The following is an 11,441-nucleotide window of genomic DNA, read 5'->3' as shown; positions in this document are numbered from 1 at the left end:
CCAAAACATTTATCAATATGCAGTGTGTTTTGTTCGCTCTTTTCTGAAGTTACCTGAGGAGGCTTTTAGGGTGCAGGCAAAACCAGAAGAAGGGCTGTGTTGGTAGTGTTAACTGGGGGGCAGCAAGGGCTGAGTTACCTGAAGAGAGGCTGTAGGGAGTGAAGTTAGCTAATGACATTAAGGAGTGAGATACATTGGAGAAATTACACTAGAGAACAAGGATTTTGCTTCCTGAATACTTTCGAGGGTATTTTATGGATTTTGGCTGCTGATCATGAAAATCAGCATGACATTTCCCTATCACACACCATTTTTTAGATCACTTATATTTGTTATTTCAATTCATAATTTAAATCAGAAGAAATGACGCCAAGATTAAAGAAGGCATTTCTGTTGATTCACAAATCAAACAGATAAACCATGACAGGCAATTTGAAGAACTTCCAGTGGGACCGGAGAACCTTGCATGCAAGGCATTCAAGGACGTTATTGAAAAAATTCTTGGCAACTATAAAGCACCAAACTACTGTATGTAGAGCCAGTTGATAACATGTTTCAAGCATACAAAACCATGAAGTGCAACACGTCACTGGAGTAATTTTTTTTTGCATTTGCATTTGCATACAAACTTCTTCTCCGAAAATCTTGCCACTGTTAGTGACGAGCATGGTGAAAGATTACAGCAGGATATTGTGGTCATGGAGAAACGGTATCAGGGCAATTGGAATCTATCACTGTTGACTGATTATTGTTGGATACTTAAACAAGAAGGCTCAGACACAGAGTACAAATAAAAATCATCAACAAAACATTTCTAGCTTCGTTGAACAATTACAAGGTGTCAGCATCATTATACAATTTAGTGCATTATATTCAATAAAATATATTGAACAAATATTTTCAATATGGGGAGGTTAGCTAAGACTACTGGAGAGAGTTTAAACTAGAATTGTTGGGGGGTGGGAACCGAAGTGAAGAGACTGGGGAAGAGGAGGTTGGCTCACAAACAGTGCGAGAGGGAGGATAGGCAAGTGACAGAGATCCTGAGAGGCAGGATTTATGAACATTTAGAGAGGAATAATATGATTAGGAGTAGTCAGCATGGTTTTGTAAAGGGCAGGACGTACCTTTTAATCGTGCCTGATTGAATTTTTTGAGGGTGTGACTAAACACATTGATGAAGGAAGAGTAGTAGATGTAGTGTATATGGATTTCAGCAAGGCATTTGATAAGGTACCCCCATGCAAGGGTTATTTTGAAATTAAGGAGGCATGGGATCCAAGGGGACATCACTTCGTGGATCCAGAACTGGCTTGCCCACAGAAAGCAAAGAGTGGTTGTAGACAGGTCATATTCTGCATGGAGGTTGGTCACCAGTGAGGTGCCTCAGGGATCTGTTCTGGGTCCCTTACTCTTTGTGATTTTTACAAATGACCTGGATGAGGTCAGTAAGTTTGCTGATGACACAAAGGTTGGAGGTGTTGTGGATAGTGTGGATGGCTGTCAGAGGTTACAACGGAACATTGATAGGATGCAAAACTGGGCTGAGAAGTGGCAGATGGTGTTCAACCCAGATAAGTGTGAAGTGGTTCATTTTGGTAGGTCAAATATGATGGCAGAATATAGTATTAATGGTAAGACTCTTGGCAGTGTGGAGGATCAGAGGAATCTTGGAGTCCGAGTCCATAGGACGCTCAAAGCAGCTGCACAGGTTGTGGTTAAGAAGGTGTATGGTGTATTGGCTTTCATCAATCATGGAATTGAATTTAGGAGCTGAGAGGTAATGTTGCAGCTATATAGGACCCTGGACAGACCCCACTTGGAGTATTGTGCTTATTTCTGGTCGCCTCACTACAGGAAGGATGTGGAAGCCACAGAAAGGGTGCAGAGGAGATTTACAAGGGTGTTGCTTGAATTGGGGAGCATGCCTTATGAAAACAGGTTGGGTGAACTCGGAATTTTCTCCTTGGAGTGATGGAGGATGAAAGGTGACCTGATAGAGGTGTATAAGATGATGAGAAGCATTGATCGTGTGGCTAGTCAGAGGCTTTTTCCTAGGGCTGAAATGGTTGCCACAAGAGGGCACAGGTTTAAGGTGCTGGGGAGTAGCTACAGAGGAGATGTCAGGGGTAAGTTTTTTATGCAAGGAGTGGTGAGTGCGTGGAATGGACTGCTGGAAACAGTGGTGAGGGTGGGTATGATAGGGTCTTTTAAGAGACTTTTGGATAGGTACATGGAACTTAGGAGAATAGAGGGCTATGGGTAAGTCTAGTAATTTCTAAGGTAGGGACATGTTCGGCACAACTCTGTGAGCTGAAGGGCCTGTATTGTGCTGTAGGTTTACTATATTTCTATGTTTCTAAGTGTCAACCAATATTAAGGAAGTTGGTATCACCCATGACATGTTACTTTACCACTTTTCCAAAATCAGATCGTTCCCTCTGTGTCTCTGTTGCTATTGGGGAAGGGTCTATATATACAACTCCTAACACAGTGATTGCTGCCTTCATGTTTCTGGCTTCCACACACTGACTCAGTAGATAATCCCTCTTCAACATCCTCCCGTTCTGCAGTTGTGATGCTGTCCCTGATTAGCAATGCCACTCCCCACCTCTTCAACCTTCCTCCCTGTCAGTTTTGAAACATCTAAAGCACAGAACAACCCACAGCCATTCCTGTTCTCATGACATCGTAGTTCCATGTATGTCCCATGCTCTGAGTTCTGCACCCCTGTTTCTGATAGTTCTTGCATTAAAATAGGCACTCTTCAGCCCATCGTACTGACTGCAAATCTACCTTTATCAACTGCCTATCCTTCTTCACAGTCCCTCTACACGTAGTACCTATCTGTATTTTGTCTTCCCCATCCTCGGATGGTTCACTGTCAAACTAATTTATACATTTCCAACACCTCTTGCAAATTGAGCCTCAAGTTCAAGAGTAATCTGTACTTTTTGTACAAGTCATTCCTTCTGTAGAAGAGATCCTAATGACCCACAAATCTGTAACCCTCCCCCATGCACCAATTCCTTAGCCACACATTAATTTGCCATATCATCCTATTCTTACTCTCAGTAGCATGTGGCACAGGCAGCAACTCAGAAATTACGACCCTTGTGATTCCGCTTTTCAGCTTCTTGCTTAGTTTCCTATGTTCTCTCTTCAGGATCTCATCCATCTTCCTACCTATATCTTAGGTACCAAAATATACCATGACTTCAAGCTGCTCATTCTGCCCCTTTAGAATGTCATGGACCTGATCTGAGATGTTCCTGATCCTGATACCTGGGTGGCAATGTACCAGCCTGATTTTCCTGAAACTCCTGTCTGCTCCCTTAGTTATTGAATCCCCTGTCACCACTGCATTCCTGTTCTCCCCCTTTCCCTTCTGAGCCATAAGGCCAGACTCAGTATTAGAGATCTGATCACTGCAGTTTTCCTCTGCTAATTCATCTCCCCTCCCCAACAGTGTCGATTGCTGTATACCTACTGTTGAGGAGAAGAGCCACAGAGATACTTTGCACAATCTGCCTATTCCCTTTCCCTCTCCTGATAGTCATCCATCTTCCTGCCTCCTGCAACTACTTCCATGTAGTTCTTATCTATCACCTCCTCATCCTCCTGAATGAGCTATGGGTCATCCAGCTGCAGGTTCAGTTTAACAAACACGGTCTGTAAAGAGCTGCAGCTTGATGCATGTCACGCAGATGTAGTTATCGGGGAGACCATAGGTTTCCAATATCTCCCACATTGGTCATAGAGAACACACCTTTGACCCTGGACCCATCCTCACTAGACTGCGATGGCATCCGTTAGTCATGTGAGACCATGGATCTGCGCCTGGAAAGTCTTGCTTCAGGAGTGCTCTCTCCAGGGCGCAGGCTTGGGCATGGTTGTATGGAAGACTGGCAGTTGCCCAAGCAGCAAGTCTCCCCTCTCCACACCACCGATGTTGTCCAAGGGAAGGGCAAGGGTCAATACAGCTTGGCACCAGTGACATCGCAGGAGTTGCCAGAGTGAGGTTGAAGGCAATGTCGAATTGCCTTAAGGACTCCAGCTCCAGATTTGTCCTCAGGGTTTACTACTGAAGCCTTTCCCATGAGTGGGTATGGCCGCAAGGCAGTGGAGGTTTGAAATCAGAGCTTTCCTCTCTTAGATGGACTGCCTTCCCAGGCTGACAAGCTCCATCTGCATGAAGCACTGGTTTAAAGGCGCCAAGACCCGTCTTTCCCCTTCTCCTGTCAGTAGAAACAGTTACGCCGGGCTTCAAGTCTAAGCCACATGAGAAGGCCAGGAGTTAGACTTGGTTGTCAGAGGCTATTGGAGGCGCATGCTGTGATGAGCACTTTTAGGTAGTGGGAGCTTGTCCCCACCACCCCTCCTCGGCTTGACAACCTTGGAACTAATACTCCAAGAAAGAAAGAAACTTACCAGAAACTTGCCTTAGCCTCCACCACTCCTTGCTGAAGTCTCTTAAAATAAAGCCTTAGCTCTCCATTCTAACCCTGTCCACTCCAATAACAACCAATGGCTGTTTCTCTTTTTATAGGCCTTTGCCAAGAGACTAATAAACCGTGATACCTCAAGCTCATTAAAAAGTTCATGCAACTAGTAAGCAGGTAAACTTAGAGGATGAGGAAGCAACAAATGGACCTATGATCTTGTCACAATATCAGAAATAAATCAGACTCACAGCTCAGAGTTCCCATATTTCTCTTTTACAGAAGACATAAAAAAATATGAAAATAGGTGAATTAGTTGCATTACTACTTAGGGAAATATCACAACTTCAATCAGCAGGAAACACTGCAGAGCCCTTTCCACTGAGTCAACTTGGGTAGAACTCAAAATTAAGGAAGATTCAATGACAATGATGGAATTATACTATAGGCAGTAGAACATAGAATAATAAATATATGAACAGGTTATGGAAAGCATGTTGAAGAGGGTGATCACGAGGAAATCTGCAGATGCTGGAAATTCAAGCAACACACACAAAATAGTGGTAGAACACAGCAGGCCAGGCAGCATCTATAGGGAGAAGCGCTGTTGAAGTTTCAGGCCGAGACCCTTCGTCAGGACTAACTGAAAGGAAAGATAGTAAGAGATCAGAAAGTAGGAGGGGGAGAGGGAAGTGCGAAATGATAGGAGAAGACCGGAGGGGCTGGGGTGAAGCTGAGGGCCGGAATGGTGATTGGGAAAAGGGATACGGAGCTGGATCAGGGAGAGGATCATGGGACAGGAGGTCTAGGGAGAAAGAAAGGGGGAAGGGAGCACCAAAGGGAGATGGAGAACAGCAGAGTGATGGGCAGAGAGAGAGAGAGAAAAAAAAGAGGAGGGGGAAAATAAACTAAATATATCAGGGATGGGGGTAAGAAGGAAGAAGAGGGTGATGTTAGTTCCCCAGTATTTTCCTGGATCTCCTCAGTGCAAGGCACTTTAAGGCCAGAAACTTCTATAGGTTATCTACAAGGGTTCCTTGGAACAGAAGATTCCAAGAGGCCATATTACATTTTGTATGAGGAAATGACCCTGACCAAGAGGTTAGTTTCAGCGGAAGTATCTTTAAGAAACAGTGATCATATGTCCTGAAGTAATGAATAAGCATAAGCCTGGACCCCATAGGAAATTTCTCAAATGGGAAGGAACAATTATGACATATTTAGACTGGAGCTATTGAGAATAAACTGAGAGCAGCAACAAATTGGCAAGCCCATGTCTATTAAATGGGGATCATTTAAATACAATCTGATCTGAATTCAGACTGACATGCTCCAGTAAGAAGAAAGACTAGGATGAAAAAATTCAGGCACTTTGGTTGGTGAGGCATGCTGTAAATTTAGTCAAAAACAGAAATGAAGTTTGTGTAAAATTTAGGAAGCTGAAATCAGTCAGAGACATTAAAGAACATGAAGAAAGCAGGAAAACAATCAAGCAGAGTATAGTGAAGGCCGAGATGCTGTGGCATATCCTTGGCAAATGGAATTAAGGAAAATCCTGACGAACATTTTATGCCCATTAAAAACAAGAGGATAGCTAAGGAAAGAGCAGGTATACTTTAGGACAAAAGGAGTGAATTTATGTCAGGGGCCAATGGACATGACTGATGTATTAACATGAGTATGTTGCATTGGTATTTACCAAGGAGAAGGACATGGAGGATAGTGAGATAAGTGTTGGCTAATAATCTAGGGCACATTGAGATGAAGAAGGTGGCAATGTTGGGTTTATTTACCAATATTAAGATAGATAAGCTCCCAAGATATGATGGGATCTCTCCCAAATTATTCAGAAAGGAAAGAGAAAATTTGTGGTGCTTTGTCAAAGGTTAATTTGACATCTCTTCACATAGGACTGGAAAGTAGCCAACTTTGTTCCTTTAATTAGGAATAGTAATTATGGACTGGTAAGCCTTGCACCAGTGGGAGGAAATTATTGGAAACTGTTCTTATGGAAACGATCCCCAATACACAGGGATGCATTAAGAATAGCCAATATGGCTCTGTGTGGGACAGCTCATGTTTTACAAAGTTGACTAATTGCTTTTTGTTTTGAGGAAGTGATGAAGATGATTGATGAGAATACAGCAGCGGATTTTGTTTACATGGATTTTATTAATCAATTGTCTAGGTCTTTCGTGGTAAGCCAATCCAGATAACTAGGAATGCATGGGATGCACAGCAATCTACTTTGAGATTCAGCTTCTCCTTTCAGAAGGCCTGATGTTGTCCTAAGTTTCAGTGCCAAATTCACTGGAACTCCTTGTGAGGATTTGTCGCATCAGAATTGAATTTAAGCACATAACATTTCCACATCCAGGTCTCCGGGAATGCTGCAATTCCCACTGTAAAGAATATGCTCTGCATAGGATGATATGGAAACTGATGGAATAGAATGGAGAAGGAGTCCCATTGTGGTGGGAATCCAAAGTGATGGCACCTGGTTGCCAGTGTTTAATTCCCACGATGCTCAAAAGAAGAGGGTGGTGAACACAATCACAAACTATTGCAGTCCCTCTGGTGAAGGTGTTACCACAGTGGGAATTTCCAGGATTTCGATCATGCATTGCTCAAGGAAAATTCAGTTGTTTTTAAATCCTAACAGTATGGGAGCTGGAGGAGAATCTGTCTGTGGTGGCTCATCCCTAAACCTCCTGCCACGTGCTTTTCATGGTTTTAAAGATGATTGGTTGTACAGGTGCTGCTGAAATATCATGGATGAACTCTTTCATGCATTAATTGCTGAATAAGCACCAGCTGAAACAGACACTATGATTGACACTGTGCAATTCAATAAATACCTGAGGATTATTACAGAAAATTATTTGGCTTGGGGTTTCTATAACAATCACACTGTGAAACTGAGTTTCTTCCCAGAAGCTGTGGTTCACACTGATTAATTGGATTGCATTGTAAAATGATTCACCTACAGAGAGAGGACCTGGTGAACAGGTGGTGGGACAATAATGACAGGGTGACTGGTAACTCTAACCTACTGGAGAGATGAACTAGACAGCAAACCATTCGAGTACAGTTAGATACAAGTAATCCTCTCACTGGGGCTCATATACATCTAGGGTTAGTATGATTTGAGAAAATTGGGAATTCCAATGTAAGACCTTGATTTGAGTGGATGCTGTTAAGTACTGCTCATACACAATTACCAATTGGCAAGAAATAGCAAATTGTGTGCTGTATAAAATTATGGACAATATGGAGATATCAATGGAAGTGTACCAATTCACAGAAGTGGAGGGAGTTTGGATGGAAAAACTTGATAAGATATTTTATTACACCCTCTCAGAAATCCCATTATGATAGTAACTTCCCTGTTTGCTGGAGAAATTGTGGAAATCAACCCCACTCGGGATAGGGTTCCCCTTGTCCTTACCAACCACCCCACCAGCCTCCAGCTCCATTGTATAATTCTCCGTAACTTCCGTCACCTCCAACGGGATCCCACTACCAAACACATTTTTCCCTCCCCCCTTTCTGCTTTTCGCAGGGATCGCTCCCTACGTGCCTCCTTTGTTCACTCGTTTCCCCCCCCCCCCATCCCTTCCCACCGATCTCCCTCCTGGCACTTATCCTTGTAAATGGAACAAGTGCTACACCTGCCCTTACACTTCCTCCCTCACCACCATTCAGGGCCCCAGACAGTCCTTACAGGTGAGGCGACATTTCACCTGTGAGTTGACTGGTGTGGTATACTGCGTCCGGTGCTCCTGGTGTGGCCTTTTATATATTGGTGAGACCCGATGCAGACTGGGAGACCGTTTGACTGAACACCTACGCTCGGTCTGCCAGAAAAAGCAGGATCTCCCAGTGGCCACACATTTTAATTCCGCATCCCATTCCCATTCTGATATGTCTATCCATGGCCTCCTCTATTGTCAAACTGAATCCAAACTCAGGTTGGAGGAACAACACCTTATATACCGGCTGGGTAGCCTCCAACCTGATGGCATGAACATTGACTTCTCTAACTTCTGTTAATGACCCTCCTCCCCTTCTTACTCCATCCTTATTCATTACTCCATATTTAGTTGTTTGCCTGTTCTCCATCTCACTCTGGCGCTCCCCCCCCCTTCTTTCTCCTGAGGCCACCCGTCCCATGATCCTTTCCCTTCTCCATCTCTTAGCTTCATCCCACCCCCTCCGGTCTTCTCCTATCATTTTGCATTTCCCCTTCCCCCCACTACTTTCAAATCTCTTACTATCTTTCCTTTTGGTTAGTCCTGACAAAGGGTCTCGGCCTGAAACGTCGACAGCGCTTCTCCCTATAGATGCTGCCTGGCCTGCTGTGTTCCACCAGCATTTTGTGTGTGTTGTTGTTTGAATTTCCAGCATCTGCAGATTTCTTTGTGTTTGCAAATTATTATCATATTTTTTGGGACTGCCCTGTTATCAAAAACTATTGGAGGGGGATACACAATGCCCTACAAGACATCTTTAAATGTGAACCACCCTTAGAGAGTAAGAACATATATTTTGGATATATACCTCAAGAATGGTTGAAAAGAGATAGATATTTAATGAATACACTGTTTATTTAATGAATAAAATGATATTTAATTATATTTAATGATAGATTAGTTTATTTAATGATAGATATTTAATGAATATGCTGGTAAAAAGACTCTTACTAGGAAATGGTTATCACAGGAGAGCCCAACTTTAAATACATGGATGGAAATTACAATGGACATTTACAAAATGGAGAAAATAATGGCATCTGTTAATCATAAGCTGGAACAATTTGATTCATACTGGGAAAAATGGTTTAACTACATAATGCCTCATAGGCCTGATTTTATTCTCACAAATCAATGAATCTGTTGTAAAAAAAATCACTCCCTACTTGTACATAGTTCTTTCCTTTTGCTTGTTTTTTCTTTCCACTCTTTTCTATAAGTGCATACCCCAGATAAATACTTTGTGGAGATTTTGTGATATATATGATTATATGATGTATATGTACAATGTCTGAAATACATCTTATGGAAAAGTTTGTTTGATGAACTTCAATAAAAAATAATTTACAAAGAAAAGAAAAAAATAAGTGTATTTATCAGCTTCATCAAATAGTTAGTAGGAAAAAGAAAAGAAGAAAATAAAAGGGCCCATTCCAACTAAACCAGTCTAAATGTGTATACAGTGTTGGAGCTCCTGTCATGTCTGTAATCGACTGTACCACTTCACTCAGCGTGCTGAACTCTCATCACCAATCACAGGTAGAACTTCCCTTCATGAGCTCCTTGCCTTAGGATGTCCCCTTTGGATCGATTCCGCCTGGATCCTTTCCTCTCCGCATGACCACAAACCCGATCACTGTCTGTCACAAATCTCTCTCTGTCCAACTCTCTCTAGAACCTTCTCCTGATCCCACCATCCTGATTGACCGGCACGACACTCCTAAGTTGAACAACATGGCTCCTTATCTTTTGCCAAGACCAAAACATTCTACCAACAGGACACACTGCTTTTACAGAAAACTGTTAAAATGAAATACCAACAGCATAGCAGTAGAAATATTAACCAGGGCATTATATACAGGAATTATCTTCTAAGTTGACCATTGAATTTATGCTCATAGTCTTCGGCTTCTGCAGCCCATCTGCTTCAAGCTTGTGTGTTCAGACATGATCTTCTGCTCAACACTGCTCTAACGTATGGTTACTTGATTTACTGTCGCCTTCCTGTCAGCTGGAACCAGTCTGGCTATTCTCCTCTGACATCTCTCATTTACAAGGCATTTTCTTCCACAGAACTGCTGCTCACTGGATTTTTTTTTTGCACCATTCCCTATAAGTACTAGATCAGCGGGGATCAGCGGTTTCTACGGTACTTAAACCACCTCATCTGGCACCAACAATCATTCCACAATCATAATCACTAAGATTGTATTACTTCCCCATTCTGATGTTTGGTCTGGACAACAAACAAACCTTCTGACCATATCTACACGTTCTTATTGGAACTGCATTGAGTTGCTGTCAAGCTGTTGGCTGATTATATATTCACAGCAATAATAGAGTGCTTTGAGTGGCTGATTATAGATCACATTAAACCACACTTTCATGCTACATTGGACCCTTTCCAGTTCAGTTATTGCTCAAACCTGTCCTCTGATGATGTTAGAGCCTCTGCCCTCCATTCCATCCTGTCCTATCTGAAATTGGTGCATCATATGCCTGGATGCTGTTTATTGACTTCAGCTCACTGTTTAATACAATCATCCCTCAGAAGATGGTCAGCAAAATGCCCTTGTTGGGTCTCTGTAACTGGATTTTGTACTTCTTGACAGACTCTCTGTGGAAAGAGTTAGGAGCACCAGCTTTCTGGGAGTACACATAATGGGCAATCTCACCTGGTCCTTCAACACTGCCTCTAGTCAAGAAAGTACAGTAGTGTCTCCTCTTCCTCAGGAGATTGAGACAAGCAAGACTCCCTGCTCCATCCAAATTCTAACCAACAAAAGTATTACATTTTTTAACTATTGCGAGTGTCCTGACCAGCGCTATTTATCAGAATAATTATGTGAAGCACAAGAAGGGACAATTGGAATATCCTGACTGGCTGCATCACTGCCTGGTATGGGAACTGTACTTCCCTCAATCACAGGACTCTGCAGAGAGTGACGCGGACAGCCCAGCACATCTGTGGATGTGAACTTCCGACTATTCAGGATAGTTACAGCGACAGATGTGTAAAAAAGGCCCGAAGGATCATTGGGGATCTGAGTCACCCCAACCACAAACTATTCCAGTTTCTACCATCTTGGAAATGATACCACAGCATAGAAGCCAGGACCAACAGGCTCCAGGACAGCTCCTTCCACCAGGCCATCAGACTGAATAATTCATGCTGACACAATTGTATCTCTAAGCTATATTGACCATTCCGTTGAGTATCATACTCTACATGCTATTTATTACAGAT

The sequence above is a fragment of the Hypanus sabinus genome, chromosome 8 (genome assembly GCF_030144855.1).
Source record: "Hypanus sabinus isolate sHypSab1 chromosome 8, sHypSab1.hap1, whole genome shotgun sequence".
NCBI classification, from domain to species: domain Eukaryota; kingdom Metazoa; phylum Chordata; class Chondrichthyes; order Myliobatiformes; family Dasyatidae; genus Hypanus; species Hypanus sabinus.
Note: the sequence above shows the minus strand (reverse complement) of the source record.